Raw genomic sequence first — 22246 nt, forward strand, 5'->3', positions numbered from 1 at the left:
ATCTCCAAGGGCATGATGGACAGAGGCTACAACAGGGACACACAGCAGTGCCGCATGAAAGTTAAGGAGCTGAGGCAAGCCTAACAAAAAATAAAGGATGCAAACGGCTGCTCCGGGTCAGAGCCCCCTACATGCTGCTTCTATGATGAGCTGCATGCAATTCTAGGGGGGGTCCCTCTCACTACCTCACCACTGTCCATGGACACCTGCAAGGGAGGAGTCTCACGCAACAGGGATGAGGATTTTGTGGATGAGGAAGATGAGGAGGAGGAAGAGGTAGAGGATAGCGCGCAGCAGGAAAGCAGAGAATCTCTTCTCCCTGGCAGCCAGGAACTGTTCATCACCCTGGAGCCAATACCCTCCCAACCCTTCCAAGGCGGGCTCCCAGACCATGAAGCTGAAGAAGGCACCTCTGGTGAGTGTACCTTTGTAAATATAATACAGGGTTTAAAAGCAAGTGTGTTTAATGATTAATTTGCCCTGAAGACTTGGGATGCATTCACAGCCAGTATAGCTACTGGAAAAGTCTGTTAACGTGTCTGGGGATGGAGCGGAAATCCTCCAGGGACATCTCCGTGAAGCTCTCCTGGAGGTACTCTAAAAGACTTTGCCACGCGGTGGGGGAGACCCGTTCATGCTGAGCTGTTCGCATTTGTCTGAGAAGGCTCTTCCCTGATACTAGCCACGTGGTGGCGGGGGGGGAGGTGAAGCACCTGTACTGTGTAATGTGAATCGCTTGATTCAGTGTGTGACATAGTCTTCGCTTTGTTCTCTAAAATGTATCTTGTTAAATACTACTCTCCCTTTTTTTCCTCCTGCAGCTGCAAATGTTTCTACGGTCCCCATATCATCTCCATCCCAGAGGCTAGTGCAGATTAGAAGGCAAAAAAAACCACGCTCGCGATGACATGTTCTCAGAGCTCATGCAGTCCTCCCGCACTGAAAGAGCTCAGAAGAATGCATGGAGGCAAACAATGGCAGAGTCCAGGAAAGCGTTAAATGAACGTGATGAGAGGAGGGAGGATGCAATGCTGAGCCTAATAGGGGAGCAAACTGACATGCTCAGGTGTCTGATGGAGCTGCAGAAAAGGCAGCAGGAGCACAGACCACCGCTGCAGCCCCTTTATAACTGCCTGTCCTCTTCCCCAAGTTCCATATCCTCCTCACCCAGATGCGGGGAGGGGGGGAGAGGGAAGAGGAGGCTATGGGCACCCAGCCACTCCACCCCAGAGGATTGCCCAAGCAACGGAAGGCTGGCATTCAATAAGTTTTGAACTGTAGTGTGCCCTTGTCCTTCCCTCCTCCCCTCATCCACCACCCCATCTGGTGCTTCCCTCCCCATCCACCCCTCCCGGGCTACCTTGCGAGTTTCCTCCCTATTTGTGTGATGCATCTGATGCATCCGTGAATGCATCTGATGAAGTGAGCTGTAGCTCACGAAAACTTATGCTCAAATAAATTTGTTAGTCTCTAAGGTGCCACAAGTCCTCCTTTTCTTTTAACAAAAATAGGTGACAGCAAAGTCCATTCCCTCAGCATGATGGAGGACACAAAAGCTAGGTACTTCCACCCTGCTGATTAAATCAATGAGCCCGTGGCCTCCTTCATCTAATAGCAGGAACAGCAAAGCTGGGTGCAACCAGTAGTAAGTATTCAAAAAACTGTTACTGGCCTTTGAATCTGGTCCAAAAGGCCCAAGGGAGGGCCCAGACACACAACTGGTGCCACAATATTGAGGCCACAATATTGGTTGTTGACAATCAAAACCTGTCCTCCCAAGGAGAGTCTAGGAAGGAGCCAGGGCCATTTCTGAAGGCAGCCTTACACCTTCTCCTTGGCCCCCTCCCAGTTCCTTAACAAATGTTGTTCAGGTCCAAAATGACACTGCCCCGCCCCCTGCCCCAAACCTTAATCCCAGAGGAGCCACATTGCAATTGCTGGGGCAACAAAGGTGGACAGCTACATTGCCAAGCCCAGTAAGATCAAATTACTCTTAGCCCAGTTAATGCGGGCAGAAGATGCCTGTTAATGCACTTGTAAACAAGCACAAAGTGCCTGTACGTCACTGTAAGATGTTTTAAAGACTGAGATATCATCAGCATAGGCTGACAGATTAACTGGAAAGCATCCGCCACCCCTGGCACAGAAAGGCCAGGCAGATGGCTTCTGAGGAGGTGCAGGAATGGCTCCAAAAAAGAGCATATAGCATCCCAGACAGAAGACACCCCTGACAAATGCCTCTGCGAACTGGGAAGCAGCAGCTAAGGCCCCCATTAATCTTTAGGACACTAAAAATGTTATGGTACAATAAAGAAATATATGAAGAGAACACTGGCCCAATCCCCAAAGCTTCTGATGTTTCTAAAAGAAAACTATGGTTAACTCTATCAAGGGCTTTCTCTTGGTCCATTGAGATAAGTCCCACATTCAGATTACAAAGTTTGCTAACAGTAAAAACAAAGTATCAAAAGTATAGGAGTACAGTATCTTTGCTTAGGGTGTATCAAAGAGTCCAGACAATCCTACAGTCAGTTAGCTAAAGCCCTGGATAAACTCTTGTAAGCAGAACAAAGAAGAGAAAAAGGTCTCCAGTTCTGTAGTTCTCCAGTTCTCACAGAGGTCCCCTTTTTTTTTCATAGGGGCAGCTCTTTCTCCTGGATATGCTCCAGAAATGTCTGTAAAATTCAAATGGCAGCCCATCGATACCTGGGGCCTGGCCCTTAGAGACCTGCTGGACTGCAACAGAGAGTTCCTGCGGTGATAGTGAGTAGCCAGGCACTGCTGTTCCTCACCAGTCAGACAGAGTAGCCCCTGGTGCAGCTCCTCCATTGCCAGCACATCACAGGCTTGAGGGAAGTACAGAGTGCTATAAAAAAGAAATAGCTGCTTTCTGGATCTCAGCAGGGTCAGTCAAATAATCTGCAGACGGTCCATAAACTTTTTCTCCAATGTGAAAAAGAACTTGTGGGAGTGTAAATTTCATGAAGTTGAGTAAAATGGGCCTGAACCAGGGCTCCTTGCACCTTCTCTGCCAAGAAGCACCTCAGTTAAGGTTTGGTGATTCTTACCAGGCTTTCCACATCAAGTTTTGCTAGAAAGGCCCAAGATGTCTTGTTCCATGGTACTCATTGCCTGATGCATGGACTGTGCGACAGCCTGTGTATACTGCTGGCAGAACAGTTGAATCTGGACTTTTCTGACATTCCACCATTATCTCAGGGATTCATACAGGGGCCAGCGCTGCTGCCAATGCTCCCAAAACATAGCGACATCTGGGTAAAATTCAAGTCCTGTAATAATTTTGTATTAAAGCACCAGTGGAAAATACAGGTGGGAAGAGGGAGAGACACACTGACAGAGACATAAGGCTGATCTGACAAGTGAGTGGGAGACATGGAAGACCAAACAAACATATTCACATTAGTCTTCATGGTATAAAAGTGATCCAGGCTAGACCCTGAGTCCTTGTTGGGAGTAGCCTTCAACCAAGGGTACTGCATCACAGTAAGGTGAGAGAACCTCTAAACATCTATTAGTCCAAAGGTCTGCAGGAGAAATGCAGTTCCCTGGCTTCTCATGGTTCCTGTCTAATATATCATCTACAGTGCAATTGAAAACCCCTCCCAGGACATTAGCAGTATCAGGGTCATAGCCAAGCATGGCCCGGGCAAGTGTCTGCAGAAAGGAGACATGATCTCACCTCAGTAAAAAGATTAAAAACAATACAGCCAATATGTGTCTCTACCTGGAGGAGCCAGCCCGGCACAATCTCCTTCACAGAGCGGATTTGTCACCTCCCTGCCCCTACCCCCCAGGAAAAGAGAACAGCTACCCCAGCAGTGACATTGGAGCCACAGCTCAAGAAAGCTTCTCCTTCCTATTCCTTCAACCAGTTCCCCTAGTTATCAGGTCTGAGTGCGTTTCTTGAAGAGGACAATATCTGGCATTTTGTCTGAGAAATTCAAAGTGTTGTGTCCCTTTATGACCATCGTGACATCCATTAATATTGAGAGAGCCAGAGATGAGGAGCACCTTAGAGACTAGAAAGAGACAGCCAAGCCAGCAGAGAGAAACAATGGAAAGTGGAAGTACATTGAACAAAATGAATCATAGGAGACCTATATATTTTGAACAATCCCCACATGCTTCCTTGCCTTGTTCAACAATTCTGGGAACACCACCTGCTTTCTCCCAGAGCTGCTCAGTAACTCCTGGGAATTCCCTGTTTTTAAGCCCTTAAGCCACCCTTGACATGACTGACAGGTCTGGAGGGGCAGGGCCAGCCTTGCCTATGGAAATTCTTTAGCCCCTTCATCACTTGTGTGGGGTTTATACACCCCATCACACTTGTATTTTTCTATGTCAAATGGTTTAAACTAGAAATGGCCTGAGAAGGCAATGTTCAGATCCAGACTAAATTTGAGCTAAGGTTCATGGCCAAATCTTGGATCCAGTTAAGGTTTAGAGTACATGGTGCTAAAATCTGGAGCACCATTCTGCTGAGATTTTGGCCCCAAATGGCAAAACATATTTATCAGCTGACGTTGTGAGATTTCCACCATCCCAAATCATCGAAACCCCACGAGATCAGCCGTGTTCACAACATTTTAGCTGTGTCTAAACTGGAACGAGAAAATACTGGTAGACAACTTACTGGTAGAGCAAAATCAGAGGTGTATGTTCAGATCTGGGAAACCAGATCTAACCCCCACATTATTCTGAAATCTGAAGGATTTTAGATTGAAGATTCTGTTTTTGGTCTGTCCCTAGTTTAAAGAAGTCTTAAAATATCATTGTTGTGTATCTTGTCAATTATATAACAAAAGCAATGGATTAGCGGAGTTAAGTGTTGGTAGGATTTCTTTAGAGATGAGTGTCAAAGGCCCAATTCTATTTCAGCTACACAGAAGCAATTCCCCTTGGCTTCACTGTGGTTTGTACCCATGGAATTGAGGACAAGAGTGGGCGAAAGGGTTTTGAAGGGCACACTGTGATAGGGTGATCAGACAGCAAGTGTGAAAAATCGGGATGGGGGTGGGGGTTAATAGGAGCTTATATAAGAAAAAGACCCCAAAATCGGGACTGTCCCTGTATAATTGGAACATCTGGTCACCCTACATTGTGAAATTGGTTCTCAGGCCTTTCTAAGCTGAGGCTGACTCAACTGTCACATAACAGAAGATTGCTAAACCCACTATTATGCTCTCCTGTATCTGAGACTAGAACTGAGCCAATGTTTCCATTATAAGCACTGGGATACAAATACTCATTAGTGATGCACTTATTTATTACCCTTGCACCGGAGAACGAACTCTTGCAAAACCTTGTGCTTGTGTAACATACATTTATTTACCCTTTTGCAGTCATATTATCTAACTATTGCTTTTATGGTTCAGATCATGGACTATTAATTCAAGCAGTAAAATAAGCAGTCATTTCTTGTTGCCATAGCAAAAGGAACCCCAAAAATAAAATTGCCGGGGAAACCATTTTGAGGATATACACAATCTATAACTTTTGATATATGACTTTAAGACCACAATGGTACAAAATGTAACCATATCCAGCCGGGCTTTATATGTCTGAGACTGATGAAACCTTACTTATAAATAAAAAAGACAGCTGTTCCTACTGAGTGAGGAGAGACAGCTCTTACACCTATAAAACATTATTTATTTATCTAGCTAATAAAAACACCTCTTTCTGCGGAGTGGAGAAATAGTTTGGGGAAAAAAGGATTCATGTCATAACTGGAGGAAAGGGGAACAATCATCATGTTGATAACTGTTGCTATATTAGCTTAAGTAAAATGCGGTGCTGCTGTAGCTTACATTGTGTCAGCATTTTAATAACTGGTAGTGCATATTTCCAAATGTGAGTTAAAGCCCGTGGGCTAAATTCACCCTGCTGGTACAGGGTGTGTTTTCACCTGCACCCCTCAATGATTTACCCCTGGAGGAGGGCAGATGTTTATACTATGGCCCTCCCTGTTTGTTTATCAAGGAAAAGCACCTTTCTTTTGCAACAGAGGCTTTCCAGGTAGTGTACTGAATAAATGCATCTCCTAGGGGACCCTTCTCCCTAGCCAGCGGCTTCTTCTTTTTAGATTGCAAGGGTTAGCTGTAGGCAGTAGGAGGAGCAGGACTTGTACTGATGCAGTGGAGGAGGGGAATCTACAGTTTGGGGCCTGCATCTGTGAGTTATGCTGGCAGAAGCTGGGACTGATTTTATTCCTCTAGATATGTTTAAAAATGCTGAATTATTTCACTTAGAAAACTGGTTTCTCCATATATGCATCTGTAAGCAGGATTTTTAGTAGGCTGAGTTATGGTGCATGTGCAGATTTGTCGACCTAAGGTTCCATAAGTACAGTCTGGAACAGCTCCGAATTGTTTCAATGAGTAATGGATTAAAAATTCCCCAGGTACAGTGCATGAAGTGACATGACTGGCCTGAGTGGTTCCGTTAAAGCTGTTCTGGTTTATTGTGTCAGTGATCCACAGATAATAGGTCTCTGGGGGACTTCTGAATCAGGTCTTTCAATTCATGCTGCAGTAAGGCTGCTCTGAACTGATGCAGTAAGGCTACTCTGAATTGCCAAATCTAGGCAAACTTTGGCATACCTTGAAGCGTGTTGAAATATTTTGAAGTAGTGTCACATAGATGTCTAATGCCTGTATAATGACGTGAAAGGAGAAACACTTAAAAAGCTGCAATAATTTTCAACATTACCCCCTAACAGTTCTGGATTTTTAAATTTTTTTTTGAGAACTTGACAGCCAGTCTGAACAGTAGCTGTAGTGACAAAAAAGGTATAGTTTTACATATTTTTAAAGCCTTACAATATCCTCACAATATTGTGCCCGCCCTCAGGATCTCTGCAGACATGTAACGTATTATATAACCATGCACTATTTTCATTCCCTTGCAATACTGGACAAAAGCTTGAATTAAGAGTACTCATTCTGAATTTCCAAGCTTTGAAAGGCAAACTCTTAAAATTAAGGTCACCTTGAAAACTAGTGAATTATCAGAGCATTCTGATTTTTAAATGACTATTTCACTTATTGATGTATTTATTTTATGTCATTTGAAACAAACGGAAAAAGGCCAACATTAACTGATCCAGTTTAATGTAATAATGGGGCCTGCATCTGTGGGTTATGTTGGCAGAAGCTGGGACTGAATTTATTCCTCTAGATATGTTTAAAAATGTTGAATTATTTCACTTAGAAAACTGGTTTCTCCACATGTGCATCTGTAAGCAGGATTTTATTTACCCTTTTACAGTTATAAAGAAAGCAGGGGAAACATAGCTTGGGAAACCAAACAAATTCTCTTAATAATGGAACTTGGTACCTCTGCCACTGAAGAATATTTGAGAGAAAACTTTTATCTTTGTCAGCCCTAGCATTCACCAAAATTACACAGAAGATAACATTGTTTTGGAAACATTTCCTCTTTCATGTTTGTGTTCTGTTCAATTCTTATGCAGGACAAAATCAATGAAAATTGAATTATTCAAAATGTATATATTAAAACAAATATATGTAATGCCTGCAATAGCCTCATACGTTTTCTTAAACTCAGCTTCATTGTGAATAAACCTTGGGATTATGAAGATAGTAAGTGTCAGATCTTGCCCTTTGGAAAAAAAAAGATTTGTTTAGAAATGTAAATTTCAGCATACTGCTGCATGCTTCCACAAATGTGGATCTCAGTGCACAGATCTAGCCGTGAGAACATTTTGTCTATTGGCAGATGATCAGTGTGACAGGGACTACTTGGCCTTTGCAGTTCCCTATAGGAGGCTCCACTGTCCTACTACGTCCCACCCCCAGGGAGCAACAAAGTGACAGGAAAGGAGCAGTGAATGTGGGTCCTCCATGCATGCCTACAGAGGCCTAACAGAAGCAGCCAATCAGAGCTGAGCAGACTCAGTTAAAAAGAGCTGCAGGGGCTTAGGAAGTTAGTTCATGCCTGGGCCCAGAAGGCAAGAATGGAAGTGTGAGGGATAGCTGGAGTTTACTTCTGGCTGTGCTTTACTTAGGTGGGAGTGGGGGAAAGCTTGAACAAATACCTAAGAATCTTAACCCTGCGATAAGAGTGAAGCTAAAAGGGGCCAGGCAGGAAGAAGCTCTAGGAACTAGCAGTAGAGGATTGAGGTCAGTAGTACCTGGTTGCTGTTTATAGGGTCCTTGGGTTATAACCTAGAGTAGTGAGTGAACCTGGGTTCCCCCACAGGTAAAGTAGCATAAACCACAAAAGGAAGCAGGGCTCATTTGGGCCTGAACAATGGGCTGAATTTAAAGGGCCCACAGCTGTATTGAAGACCCTCTCAAAGGGAATGGACTGTTGTATTTGCTGGACTCTTTAATACACTGGAAGGGGTTCGTTTTGACTTTGTGACTTGGCTGGTGAGTCATGGGACTGAAGACCTGCCAAGGTTGGCTGGCAGCCTACAGAGGGTGCCAGGGGTGAGAATAGCACTGCAGTATCACAGCCAGCTGCTAGGAGGCACTCAAGTGAGTGCCCTGTGGCAGGGTGGACTCGCTATGAAGGCCCCCTGCTGGAGACCTCATGGCCCTGCATCACCCTGCCCCAGAATAGAGCAGTGAGAAGGCCTCCAGGCAGCCTAGAGTGGCGTGGCCAATCAGAGGGGCTGCTGGAGTGACCAATAAAGGGCCAGAAGGGCCCTATATAAGACAAGCAGCAGAGCAGGGACTGGTAGTTTAGTTGCTCTGTGGAGGAGTGAAGATTGGGTGACTGGCAGGCTGGAAGAGTAGTTGGGCCAGCGGAAGGTGAGTGGAGGCAGGCTGAAGCTCAGGGAGATTGAGCAAAGAACCTGGCCAGGCCAGTGAGGGTACCGAAATGGGCCCTGGCTGGGCGGTTGAAGAAGGTAGTGCCTCTGGAAAAAGCATTAGAGCTACAGCCCCTCTTGCTGGTAAGATGGCACATTCAGTTGAAAGTGTCATGCCACAGCTAAAAAAGATGTGTGTGAAAGGCTGTGTTAAAATGCATGCCACCAGTTACTTTTTCTCAATGCATAAGCAATTTCTGTCCTATTCAAGTGTGTGTTACATTAACATTGTCCTATAAGAGTTACCAAAACAGAAAACTATTCCCACTTAGTACATCACAGAAATGCAAAGCTTCAAATGATGAGGCCAAATTAATTTTCATGATCAGTTTCTTCATGTGGGGAGGAACTTTTATTGTTTTTAGGTTCAAATTTTAGAAACTGTATGTAATGGGGTTTACAAACCCCATACCAAGCATAGACAGAAGGGGGAGGAGAGCCACACACAGCTGCCAGTCATGGAGGCAGTCACTCACAGCTGCATCCACCAGAGAAAACAAGGCCTACTATAAAGGAGAGACTGCAGAGAAGGACGGGGAAGTAGAAAGGCCTGGGCCAGCAGAGAGGCAATGCCTCTGCACTAGGTTGCCTCTGTGGAGCACAGCTAAGAGAGCATGTCTACACTACAATCTTAAGTTGACCTATATTAGGGTGACTAACAACCACTGCAATAATTACTGGTGTCCACACTACCCTCCTTCTGTTGGTGGTGTGCATACACACCAGAGCACTTTGCGCAACTTGCCACTGGGAGCCCAGCTGCCCCAAGGGCTTCTTGCCTCTGGCGGGGAGATCTGCACGCAGAGTCTAGTCGGCTGCTGTGCTCTGATGAAGATGAATTGATCAAAATATAGAGAATGTGCAGATAATACAAATCAAGGAAGTATAATCCATTGTTCAGTGTGTCTGTTTTAGCATTGCAGTGTGTTTTGCTCCTGGAATTTTTTTTCTGCAGTTCTGCCTCTACTCCACCCCCCCTCCCCTTCCCTCACTTTTGGCATTATTTTGAGTTGAATGGCTGCAATATCTCTTTATGAGGATGAGGAAAACTGGAAGATGGAGTGGCAATTGAGGATATATATGTGGGTTTTAAAGGACTCTAAAGATGAAAATCCTATTTAAAATACTTTCCCTGTGCTACTAACACCATACATTACCTAACAATATCTTAGAGTATTTATAATCAAATTTATTTTACATGTATGCATTTGTTTGTATTCTTTCATCTTGGACAAGCATGCTAGCAAGGTCCTTCTAGTTAGTTTGGTAGTCTCATGCACAGATTAGTTGACCAGTGAATAAGTGTGAGGAGGTGGAGCCAGGCTTCATTCACTCTCTCCCTCTCTGCCTCCTTGCTGACTGGTGATGCACTCCACCCCAGACCCAAGTAGGTCTTACTAAGCTTTTTGACAAATAGACAAAAGGCACAATCTAGTTCAGAAGCAGGCCTTTGGTTGGTAGGCAATGTGACTTTTTTCTTTTAAACCTTAAACCCCATTTTTTAACACTTAAAGGGCTCCTATAAAGTAAAAAGACCAATCATCGGCTTTAAAAAAAAAAAAAACCCAGCGACTATACACATTCTCTTGTGACTGCTTCTAGGTTTTAATCACCTCCAACAAGAGTATTCACCCAAGAGTTCTGAAGGAACTCAAATGTGAAATTGCAGAACTACTAACTGTAGTCTGTAACCCAGGGATTGGCAACCTTTGGCAAGCGACCAGTCAGGGAAATCTGCTGGCGGACTGGGACAGTTTGTTTACCTGCAGCGTCTGCAGATTCAGCTGATCGCAGCTGCCACTGGCCACGGTTCGCCGTCCCAGGCCAATGGGAGCTGCAGGAAGTGGTGTGGGCTGAAGGATCTGCTGGCCGCCGCTTCCCGCAGCCCCCATTGATCTGGAACAGCAAACTGTGGCCAGTGGAAGCTGCGATCAGCCGAGCCTGCAGATGCTGCAGGTAAACAAACCATCCCATCCTGCCAGCAGATTTTTCTGACGGGCCGCGTGCCAAAGGTTGGCGATCCCTGCTGTACCAGATGACTGGAGGATATCTAATGCAATGCCAATTTTTAAAAAGGGCTCCAGAGGTGATCCCAGTGTAAGGGGAGCTGTTGTCCACTTACTAACATTCAGTGGGGGTGTTTTGGTTGGCTAGCTTCCAGTACTAAAAGGGGAAGGTCTTAGGCGAAACTTCCACCTTGCCCCCCTCCCCTCGGCCCAGGGAGCCGTGTGCAGCAGCTCCCTGCCCCAGCTCACCTCTGCTCCACCTCCTCCCCAAGCATGCCGCCGCTTCTCCCACCTCCCAGGCTTGCGGCGCCAATCAGCTGTTTGGTACGCAAGCCTGGGAGGGAGAGAAGCAGAGTGGGGCGGTGCTCAGGGGAGGAGGCAGAGCAGAGGTGAGCTGGGGCAGGGAGCGGTTCTCCTGTGCACTGCCTCCCCCTCCCCCCTGTTACTTGCTGCAGGTGGCCCTCCCCCTGCCCCTCTGCCCCAGCTTACCTCCGCTCCACTGCCGCCCCCAACCACTCGGTGCCCTAGGCGACCGCCTCCTTTGCCTAGTGGTTGCATCGGCCCTGGTAGCAACCAGAGGCAGAGGGGCCAAAGAAGCAGCCCAGGGAGCTGGAGGCAGAGCAGCAGCAGCGCTGAGACAGAGTGGTGGAGCTGAGTGCGGTGAGCAGCTGGGGAGAGCGAGGAGGCCCAGCACAGGGAGACACCTCAGCCAAGAGGCTCTGCAGGCCAGGCTTGGATTTTAACCCTGACAGGGTGGGGGCAACACTGGGAAGAAGGGTTCTATCACCTGGAGCCTGAGAGCATGTGGCCATCACCAGAGCAAGTGTCCAACCCACAGCCTCCCTACAGCACAGCCAGGGCCTGAGAAGAAGGCCTGGGACTTACAAGGAAGAGACTGTGAACTGCCCTGACATTCCAGAGATACTGTTTGTGGTGTTCCCTGCCACAGAGCGGGTTGATGTGTTTCCTTTATCCTTTTCCATTTTTCCTTATTTAATCATCAATTAATTTTAAAAAGAATAACTTGCATTTGCTTTAAATTGTATGTAATGGTCAGTGGGTCAGAGAAGTGCCCAGTGCAGAGAAAGTACCCTGGAGTGGGGACACCCTAACCCCTGTCCTAGGTGACCACAGCAGGGTTGCATGTCAAGCCCCCCAGGAATCCTGGGCCCAGCCTTGTTGGGGTACAAGGACTCTGCCAAACAGGAGAGTGGAAGGGGAGCCCTCAAGGGCAGGGAGGCCACTGGGTAAAGTAAGTGGGAGCGAGGACTCAGATCCTTTTGCTAGCCCACTTCACCGGGGTAGTGCAGAAGCCAGGAAGTTCCCCACAATAGTGGGACTATTCCCCCGCTTACACCAGGAAATACAGGCCTGTAAGCCTGACTTCAGTACTGGGCAAAGTGGTTGAAACTATAATAAAGAACAATATTGTCAGACAGATGAATATAATTTGTTAAGGAAGAGTCAACATGGTTTTAGTAAGGGGAAATCATGCCTCACCAATCTACTAGAATTCTTTGGGGGGGTCAACAAGCATGTGAACCAAGGGGATCCAGGGGATATAGTGTTCTTAGATTTTTCAGAAAGCCTTTGACAAAGGCTCTTAAGCAAAGGCTCTCACCAAAGGCTCTTAAGCAAAGTAAGCTGCCACAGGATAAGAGGGAAGATGCTCTCATGGATTGGTAACTGGTTGAAAGATAGGAAACAAAGGGTAGGTATAAATGGTCCATTTTCAGAATGGAGAGAGGTAAATAGTGGTGTCCCCCAGGGGTCTGTTCTGGGACCAGTCCTATTCAACATATTCATAAATGATCTGACTCATAAATAGTGAGGTGAAAAATTTCCAGATGATACAAAATTACTAAAGATAGTTAAAACCCAGGCAGACTGCAAAGAGCTACAAAAGGATTTCTCAAAACTGGGTGCTTGGGCAACAAAATGACAGATGAAGTTTAATGTTGATAAATGCAAAGTAATGCACATTGGAAAGCATAATCCCAACTATGCATATAAAAGGATGGGGTCTAAATTAGCTGTGACCACTCAAGAAAGAGATCTTGGAGTCATTGTGGATAGTTCTCTGAAAACATCCACTCAATTTGCAGCGGCAGTCAAAAAAGTGAACAGAATGCTGGGAATAATTAAGAAAGGGACAGATTATAGGACAGAAAATATCATGTTGCCTCTCTATAAATTCATGGTACGCCCACATCTTGAATACTGTGTGCGGATGTGGTCGCCCGATCTCAAAAATATATATATTGGAATTGGAAAAGGTTCAGAAAAGAGGCAACAAAAATGTTTAGGGGTATGGAACGGCTTCCGTATGAGGAGAGATTAATAAAACTGGGACTTTTCAACTTGGAAAAGAGATGGCTAAGGGGAGATATGATTGAGGTCTATAAAATCATGACTGGTGTAGAGAAAGTAGCTAAGGAAGTGTTGTTTACTACTTTTCATAACACAAGGATCACCAAATGAAATAAATAGGCAGCAGGTTTTAGAATAAAGTATTTCTTCACACAACGCACAGTCAACCTGTGGAAGTCGTTGCCAGAGGATGTTGTGAAGGCCAAGACCATAACAGAGTCTAAAAAAGAATGAGATAAATTCATGGAGGATAGATCCATTAATGGCTATTAGTGTGGAATGATGTCCCTAGCCTTGCTAGAAGCTGGGAATGAGCGACGGGATGGATCACTTGATGATTACCTGTTCTGTTCATTCCCTGTGGGGCACCTGGCACTGGCCACTGTTGAAAGACCGGATACTGGGTTAGCTGGACCCTTGGTCTGACCCAGTAGGCCCATTCTTAAGTTCTTAACAAAGCAGAGATCTCTAGTTCTGGTTCTGATGTGAGCTGGTTCGGTGTATGACAGGAAGTGGTCAGAGCAGTTAAGTGCAACTTGAAGCATTTGAATAACTCTTCAGGGTACCAGTAACCTTTTTGAGAGCGCAGAGTCTAGTGGACTAAGCGCAGGGCTGGATGCCAGATACCCCTGAGTTTGCATCCAAATCCTATCACTGAACTATGTGGTATTTAGCATAGCCACCTATTTTAAGGAATGCCCCTTATTTTGTGCCTGTCACACATCCTGTCAAATCAGTATAGAATGTGCCTTATCTTGTATGTCAGCTGTAATCACTCAAAGGAAAACACACTCAAGTACAAAAGTGTGCTCTTGTACCATGGATGGCTTGGTCTTTGGTCTGGTTTTGTCCCTTTAAAAATAAACCTTGTCCTGTAGTTTTCTACAATTCTCCTTAATTTCCTTGAAATATTGGTGCCCACCTTTGTCACCTTAGACAAGTTGTTCTTTCAGAAGCCTCCTTTCCCAACCTGTAAAATGGGGATAATACATTCTTCATAGGAGAGTTGTAAGGATCATGGAGATTATCTATTTTTACCTGCTTATGTGGCCCCCATTACTATAAAAATGCCACAATCTTTAATGTACTTGTTCTCCCAACAGCTTGGTGAGGTAGGGAAGTGCTATTATCACCATAATATACTTACAGATGCTCAGAGGCTAAATGATTTGTCCAAAGTCATACAGGAAGTCTCTCACAAAGCAAAAGATGGAACGTGGGACTCCCAAATGCCAAGCTAATGTCCTAGCCTATGGACCATCCTTCCTTTCATGATGTTTCTAGTTAGGAGTAGAGCGTTAGTAAATGTGCAAAGTGTATTTCTAATCCTGTTCCTATGGGTGCAGGAGTGATGCTTTCTTAGACTGAGTGCTGATGGTTTGGACACCCCTTTCTCTGACGGTTGGGAAAGGGGCAAAGGAATGAGACAAGTGTGTGGGAGGAGACACGAATAAAGGCAGAGACCCTGTGCTCATTACATTGCTTTCTGTGTCTTAATCAGAAACCTATTAGAGGTGGTTATTCAGCCTAGCTTTACATTAATGTGAAATAACGGAGCCTTTAATGTTCAAACTTGCATTTTCAACATGTTATGAAGATGTGGTTCAGTTCCCTAACAGCAAAATGATTCCAGTAAACTGACACGATACACACAACCGTCAAAGTAATAATTTATAAACATAAGATCCTCTCTATACAAGTGATTAATGTATAGCATGGAGCAGGCTTCAGTTTCTCTAATCTTTACTGACTCAGGTGTGGGCTTTGGAAACTACAGGTCCCAGCACGCAATGCTTCATAATGATATCCACAGAGCAAGCACAGGCTCCAAAATATAATGCTCCAATTTGATCTTAGGTACAGACTGGCAGAGGTTACAGGTACCAATATGTAAATCTTCATTTTCATTCTGCTCAGATCAGCATGAAGTGTTATAAGGGGACCTATCGTCTCTGCAGGCTGCTCTTTTTCATTAAAGATGAAAGTATTCACAGATTTACTTTTTTAAGGCCAGTTGTAGGCTGCGTTGTAAAACTTTATGGGCTGCACTGGTCCTGTTGACCATGCTTAGACAATCCCTGCTCTAAGGTCAGATTGTTAAAATCAACTTAATTGAAGTTTCTGTAAATGCAGTTCATTTAATCAGAGTTACTTGATTGATTGATTGACACTGCTTGAGAAGCGCTCACTCCAGCCTGGTGCTGGAGAGAGAATGCATAGAAATGTCAAAATGACAATAGGCAGGAGTTTGGGTTTGTGGCTGATACAAGAGAAGAACACAGGAGATTTGGGTTCTCCTCACAGCTCAGCCACAGACTTTCCTATGGATCCTTGCAGAACTTAATGAGTGGGATCACAAGGGGTCACAGACCTGCCAAAATAAAAAATTAAAAGTTGAACTGCGTCACTGAAGAACACATTGTAAGTACTGTATTACCAAAAGCCTGAATGTTTGTTTTGGCTATTATGAGACCCCACCCACACTTTTTTTTTCTTCAGACCACTCCAAGTACTGAGTCCTCGAGCAAGCCACCGAGGATATGTCTACACAACAACTAGACGGCCTCAGCTGGCCTGTACTAGCTGGCTCCAGCTACAGGGCTGTTTCATTGCTGTGTAGACTTCTGGGCTCAGGTTAGAGTCCAAGCTCTAGGACCCTCCCATCCTGCAGGGTCCCAGGACATGGACCATCTGCAGGCTTTTCTTTGACTCTGAGCAGTATTAAGCACCCACAGCTTCACTTGAAGTGAATGGGAGCTGCAGGTGTTCAGAATTTCTGAGAGTCAAGCCCTGAATCTCTCTCTGCCTCAACTTCACAATTTGCAAAGTCGGAAGAATAATACTACTACACCCGCATCAACGTTTGCAAAGTGCTCTGAAATTCTTGAATGGAAGATGCTATAGAATTGCAAAGAACTAGTATGTTTAATAAATACAGTATTACTTCTGCCATCTATCCTAGTCATATGATTGGCTCCCATTACAAGCTTTTTTAATGCTAGATTGCTTTAAAAATCAGCCTCTGCTCCCCATCCTCCAGGCTAGAGATCCCCAACTTGATCTCTCTTTAAAGCCACATTTAATGCACATCTTTTACATATTTTTAAAAGAAATTTCCCTGTACTCCTGTCCAGGTCTGATTTGTATTTTATCCCTGACTCAGCTTTCATTCAGGCCTACAGAAATATTTGTGTGGGGGGGCCCCCGCGGGGCGTTAGTGCTTGCCGCCCTCATGCTGATTTTAACTGACTGCTTCAAAGTGAGGCCAGAGGAGAGAATGCATTGGTGATGTCAGCAGCCAATCTTTCTGTCACATCAGGCTGAAGCAATCAGGCCAAATCAGCATGCGGAAGCAATATTGAGCCAGACACAAGCCTAATGGGTGAACTGAGGGCTATAAGCCCATGTTTATGTAACCCTTCTGCCAGGTGGCACTGGCAGCAGCCAGGGCTGAGTTCAATATCTAGGAGTTCCTTTCCATCGATACAACACAGAACTAGCTCGAGCTCCTACCCAGTAACTTGGGAAAACTACACACCACCACTGGGAACCTCTGAAAGGCAATACTTCCCCACGTGCAAGCACAGAGTCTGAGTGTAGAAAAAAAAATGAATGAAAGGAGAGAAGTCACCTGACATTAATTAGGGAAAATGCCACAAGCAAAATTCATAATCCTAAAACTGAGCAGGACACCCACCCTCGAGTATGTGGGACAGTGCCTTCTGCCTCATGTTAAGTTCTACAACCAAAAGTTCCTATTCTGGTTGTTCTTGGTCAGTAAGGACCCAGGGTTCAGAGGTGCAGCTGTGTGAGTTCACCTCTCATCTGGGGAAGAAGACCAGTAGCTTGTTCTGCTCACCAGTCAACTATCAGTCACCTTCTGCTGTCACCTGCCTCTCTGCTGTGACCTCTGCACATCAGTCTCCTAGTAATTTTCAGCTCTTTGCAGGCTGGGCAGAAATACTGCCCCACTACAAGTGATTTCAGCTCTCATTTGAGCACATTAACATAACAAAAGGCTCCTAATGAAGCTTATTTAGCTCTCTTTGAATAGTGGGGAGGAACATATTAAATCAGAATGGGGACCCTTAGGGACAGTTCACACCTCCTGGCTGGGATATCTGTCCCCACCTCTCTTTCTTTCACAGGGGACTGGCATTTGAGCCTCTACACAAGTTCCTTTCAGCTTAGGGTGACCCCTCAATCGGGACAAGCTCAGCACAGTTCTGCTCCCCTTTTGTCATATAATGAAGATAACACTGATAACATTTTGCTCTCCCTGCATTCCATACTAAAATGATTTGTAACCCAACACCAGCCAAAGTTGATCACTTGGAGCTACACAACTCCTGTCTGCTAGATACCTACATAGAGTACCTACCTAGTACAGTTTGCTCCTGAAGTCTCTCCCCCCTGAACTTGCTGTCGGGAGAATTCATTCAGACCCTGCTTACGTTTATAATACCAGAGAACTGGAGCATATTTTGTAGAGATCAACTTGCTGCTTCACTAGATAAGACAATATCAAATCTATCTTGTTAGGTTCTTATACTGCACCTATCACTGTAGTATCTGAGAGATTGTTTGGTGCCTGACAACTGTCTAGACTGGAGAAATGGCAGTAAGTCCTGAGACAATATATGTGATTGCAGAATGTTCATTCTTAAGAATAAAAGGATGTTCTTGGCATAGTTTCCTCAGCCCAGGGAGCGATTCATGTGACCTCTGTACACCTTATACAGTATAAGCTGCAGAACTGAGCATTACATTTTCTTTAACATTGAGTTTTGTCCTATAAGCAGTGGAAATGACATTAGCCAAGTATCTCTAGACACAGGGCAACTCAGTTTTGCTGTGCAATTGAAAGACAAAGATTTGGAAAAAGTGTCAAGAGGCCAATTAAGGAAATATGTTGGTTTTTAAACCCTAGACGTATAATCCAAACTGTCTTCCCAGTGCAAAGAAAAGGAGGCAAAAAGTGGTGGTTAGAATAGACAACCAAATGCCGTAGAAAATGCATAGGAATTTCAAGTGGAATACAACTTTACATGCCTGCTTTTGTTTGAATTTGATGCAAATCTTGGAGTCTTGAAACAGAACAAGGTCTTACAATGGGAGCAAATCCCAAATAGGGCCTTTTAGGGCAGATTAATGAAATGCTGAAGCTTTCGTCTTGGAAAGTCTAATCCACACAAAATAGTGATGAATTGCTTATAAAATAAAAACAGAGCCTGAAGAATAGAATATTCTTGGGTGAGTCAGAAATCTAAGTGGCTGTGGGAGTAGGTCACTGAGGGGAAACTAATCAAAAGAATAGTCTCCTCTTGATGTGTATGTGTTTAACTCCTATCATGATAAAAGGGGATAGATACATACATCAAAAGAGAAACTGAGAGCCAAAATCAAAGGTAAATTATAAGGAAGTGCAAATAAGACTCCCTTTTATACTCACTTATGCCCATTTACAGAGGAATTATGGAGAACTCCCATTATTAAAGATAATGGTTAAAAGGGCTATAAACCTTCACTCTTCAAACTGTAGGACAGGTTGTTTCATCTGCCAGAGACAGAATGCTGGACTGATGGTTTGATCTGGTATGACAGTTCCTATATTTCTGCATGACATATGCTATAAAAAGACGTAAATTATAGTGAAAGGCAACGTAACTTAACAAATTCTAGCACCCTCCTGTTAGCTGTTTTTCTTACTTTTCACTCTTACCATCTGGCTCTTTAAACTAGAGTTGGGCAATTTTGGGGGGGGGTTGGGAGGGGCAAATAGTTAATTTGCCAAAATATTCATGAATTTGGTAAATAGCTTTGGCCAGAAAAATCTGCAACAAAAGTTGAAGAAACATTGAAATGAAATATTTCAGCACTTCCCAAGGAAAACATTTATATTTGACATTTCAAAATGAAATAGAGTTTTGTTTAGAAATTTCACTAAATTGAAGTGGGGAGGGGAAAAAATACCCAAAGTAAAAAATGTCATTCCAGGCCAAATGAAACACTTGGTTCTGTGTGAAAGAATGCCCCCCCACACCCCGTTTTGGTGAGAAACCTAAAAATATCAGCTTTGGTTGAAACAGAACTCTATCTTTTTGGGGATATTTTTAGTTTGGCCCTGGATTGAAAAAATCTATTTGCAGCTCAATGTTTAAGTAGAATAGACTACCTGGACCAAATTCAAAGGTGATGTGTAAGTGGCACAGGTGTGAAGTTATACATTGGTAAGTGGGTGTAAGTTCAAGTAGTTCTAAGCAAATCTATAGGGAGACTGACCCACAGTGTGTCTGCTACACCTAACCAAAGAGGCTGTGACTGATTTATTGTGTATCTGTTCTTCATAACATCAGCTGTACTAGGTGCTTTCACAGCAGGAAGAGATTGCAACCCAGATGATGGATTTAAGACCAGTGAGGATATAATCTTCACCAAGAGGAGGAGAGGCAAGGATGGACATAAATTATGGAGATATGATTATGCAGTTACTCAGATTAGGTATAAATGTGTAAATATGAATAATGTGATTTTTTTTTTTACGCGGTGCTTCAGAGTGGAATTTTAGGTGTGATTCAAATGAGATGAGGGTGGAGACCTGATTTTAAAAAAAAAATTCAGAAGGGTCTTTCAAACACATGGAACAGCCCTGAAGAAGGCTTGCAGAGGTTTTTTTGAGAGAGAGAGTTGAAAGGAGTTGGAGGTTAATATAGAGGTAGTTGGTGGAGTGGAGAGGACAGGACAGAACACCGAGACCAGGCCACAAAAGGAGGGTTTTTGTTTGTTTTTGTTTGATGCAGAGCCTTATGGCTCTGAGTGATCCAGCCAGTAATATGTGGAAAAGAGACTGGGTGAGAGAAGCCATCTTGAACAAAGACACTATCATGCTAGATTACGTTTTAGATAGATTTTTTTTTTCCCCACTTTTATTTGTTTGTAACAATTTCTACCTTTTTATTTGGTATCACATAAACTTGCTTTGCTTTCATTATAAATCACCAGTGTGTGTAAATTCTGTGAAGTTTTTTTTAACAGGTTGGAGTATCTTACTGTCTCTGAAAAGGCAGCAAGCCTAACACTTTTTTAGGAGGGTCCAGTGAGAGACTGAACCCTGCAGTAGGACAGTTTGGGGGCAAACGTGGTGCTGGAAGGGTACTAAGGTCAGCCTGCAAGGAGTAAGCAGGGCGAGGCTTGTGGGCTACCTGCAGAGTGTTGGGGTCAGAGTTCTGGACCAAAGCTGCACAGCCACAAGACATCAGGAGTACCAGGCAAAGGTGATCCAACCCCTTACTGGCTTGGATGAACCCCAAAATGTCACATCTTACCCACCTTTTCCCATTCCATCCACCGATGTTTGTGCCCTTTGCTCGTAGGTGGTATTCTGGTTGACTATAATTAGATTTCTAACCATTGACACAAGTCACTGACTCAATCGTTCTCCCAGTAGTTTTGATCTATCAATGCAGTTAGCTCCATGTTTACCTTATTGCAAAACATACCTAAAATATTTATGCAACTCTGCAGTATATGCGTTTGTTCTTTTGTGGTTCACTCATTTGTTCCAAAGCACGTATTGCTACATTTCATAACATTAGGTCAAGAACTTATGCAAACTTAAGCCAATAATTAGACCTCATGCTAATTCTCAAACCTTAATACCTATAGCAAAGCTTAATATACTTACTTTTAGTTTCTTCTACTTGTTACAATTTCTATTAAATTCCTTCTTAACATTTCTAACACATTCAAGTGAGGAAGTCTTGTGTATGCCAGTTGTGGGTCAGTCATCAATGTCAAGGGCATCACAAGCACTCCCTCCCAGGCCTCACTGTTACTGTACAGGTTAGTGATAGACACACTCCAACTCTCAAGCCCTCTGAACATCTCCCTGGAATGTCTAGCTCTTGGTCTACTGGACCATTGCAGTATTTACACTATATCCAAGCTTACCCGTTCCACTTCACATCACCACTCTGCTTTACTAACAGCTGAGATGTGTTTATAGTGAAATCAGGTATATGTTTATTTAACAAAGTCTGGAGATTCTAATGTCTACTTGCTATTACTTGAAACAAATGGTTATATTCAAACAACCATAACATGCATTCTAGAGCTTAGATTTAAATAGCAAGACACACTCATGTCTCACAGAATATTGTTTAACCTGAAACATTTGCAACTTTTTTACAGTCAAGTTGGCTTTTACACTCCTTTCATGAGACTGACGTGCTGCCAACTTGCCTCCTCCGTGAAGGACCCAGTGTGTTTCTTTGTCTTTATGCATAAACAGGACATTGCCTGCTGTTTGTTTAATCCGGTAGACTTTCTTTCTTGTAGATTTTGCTATCTTTTATTTAACTTGTGACTCAGTATGCATATAGGCATACTGAGGGTCTCCGGGTCCCATGGTGTGATTCCCAGTGTGTACAGACACACTTCCACTAGCTGTCATCAAGCTAGCATGCTAAAAAGGTAGTGCAGCTGTGGTAGCTCATGCCGCCATTCACCCTGCCTATACTGTTTGCCCTGAGTACAAACTTGCCTGGATCCTGGGGGTGTGGACTTTGGGGTGGCTAGCCCATGTCACTGCTCACTGCTGCCCTTGCTACTGTGGCTACACAGTAATTTGAGCTAGCAGACTAGAATGAGAGCTCATGCAAGTATGTCTACACAAGCTGGGAATCACACCCCTAGCTCCAAGTATATACAGCCTTAGATTCCCCCTAGACTCACTTTGGCCATGTCGACGCGACAGCAGCATGGCTATGGTGCCGCAGCTGTGCTGCTGTCAGGGTGTAGTGTAGATGCTTATATCAGTGTAATGAATACATCTCGCTGAGACGTGGTAGCTAGGTTGAGAGAAGAATTCGTAGCCACTTCTAAACCAGGGGTTAGGTTGATGAAACTATGGTGCTCGTGAAACTTTTCACAGCCTTGAGTGATGTAGCTAGGTCTACTTTAGGGGTAGACCAGGCCTTAGACTTCCTTAAATAAAGTCATTCCTGAATTT

Source organism: Lepidochelys kempii, chromosome 1, assembly GCF_965140285.1.
Source record: "Lepidochelys kempii isolate rLepKem1 chromosome 1, rLepKem1.hap1, whole genome shotgun sequence".
NCBI classification, from domain to species: Eukaryota; Metazoa; Chordata; order Testudines; family Cheloniidae; genus Lepidochelys; species Lepidochelys kempii.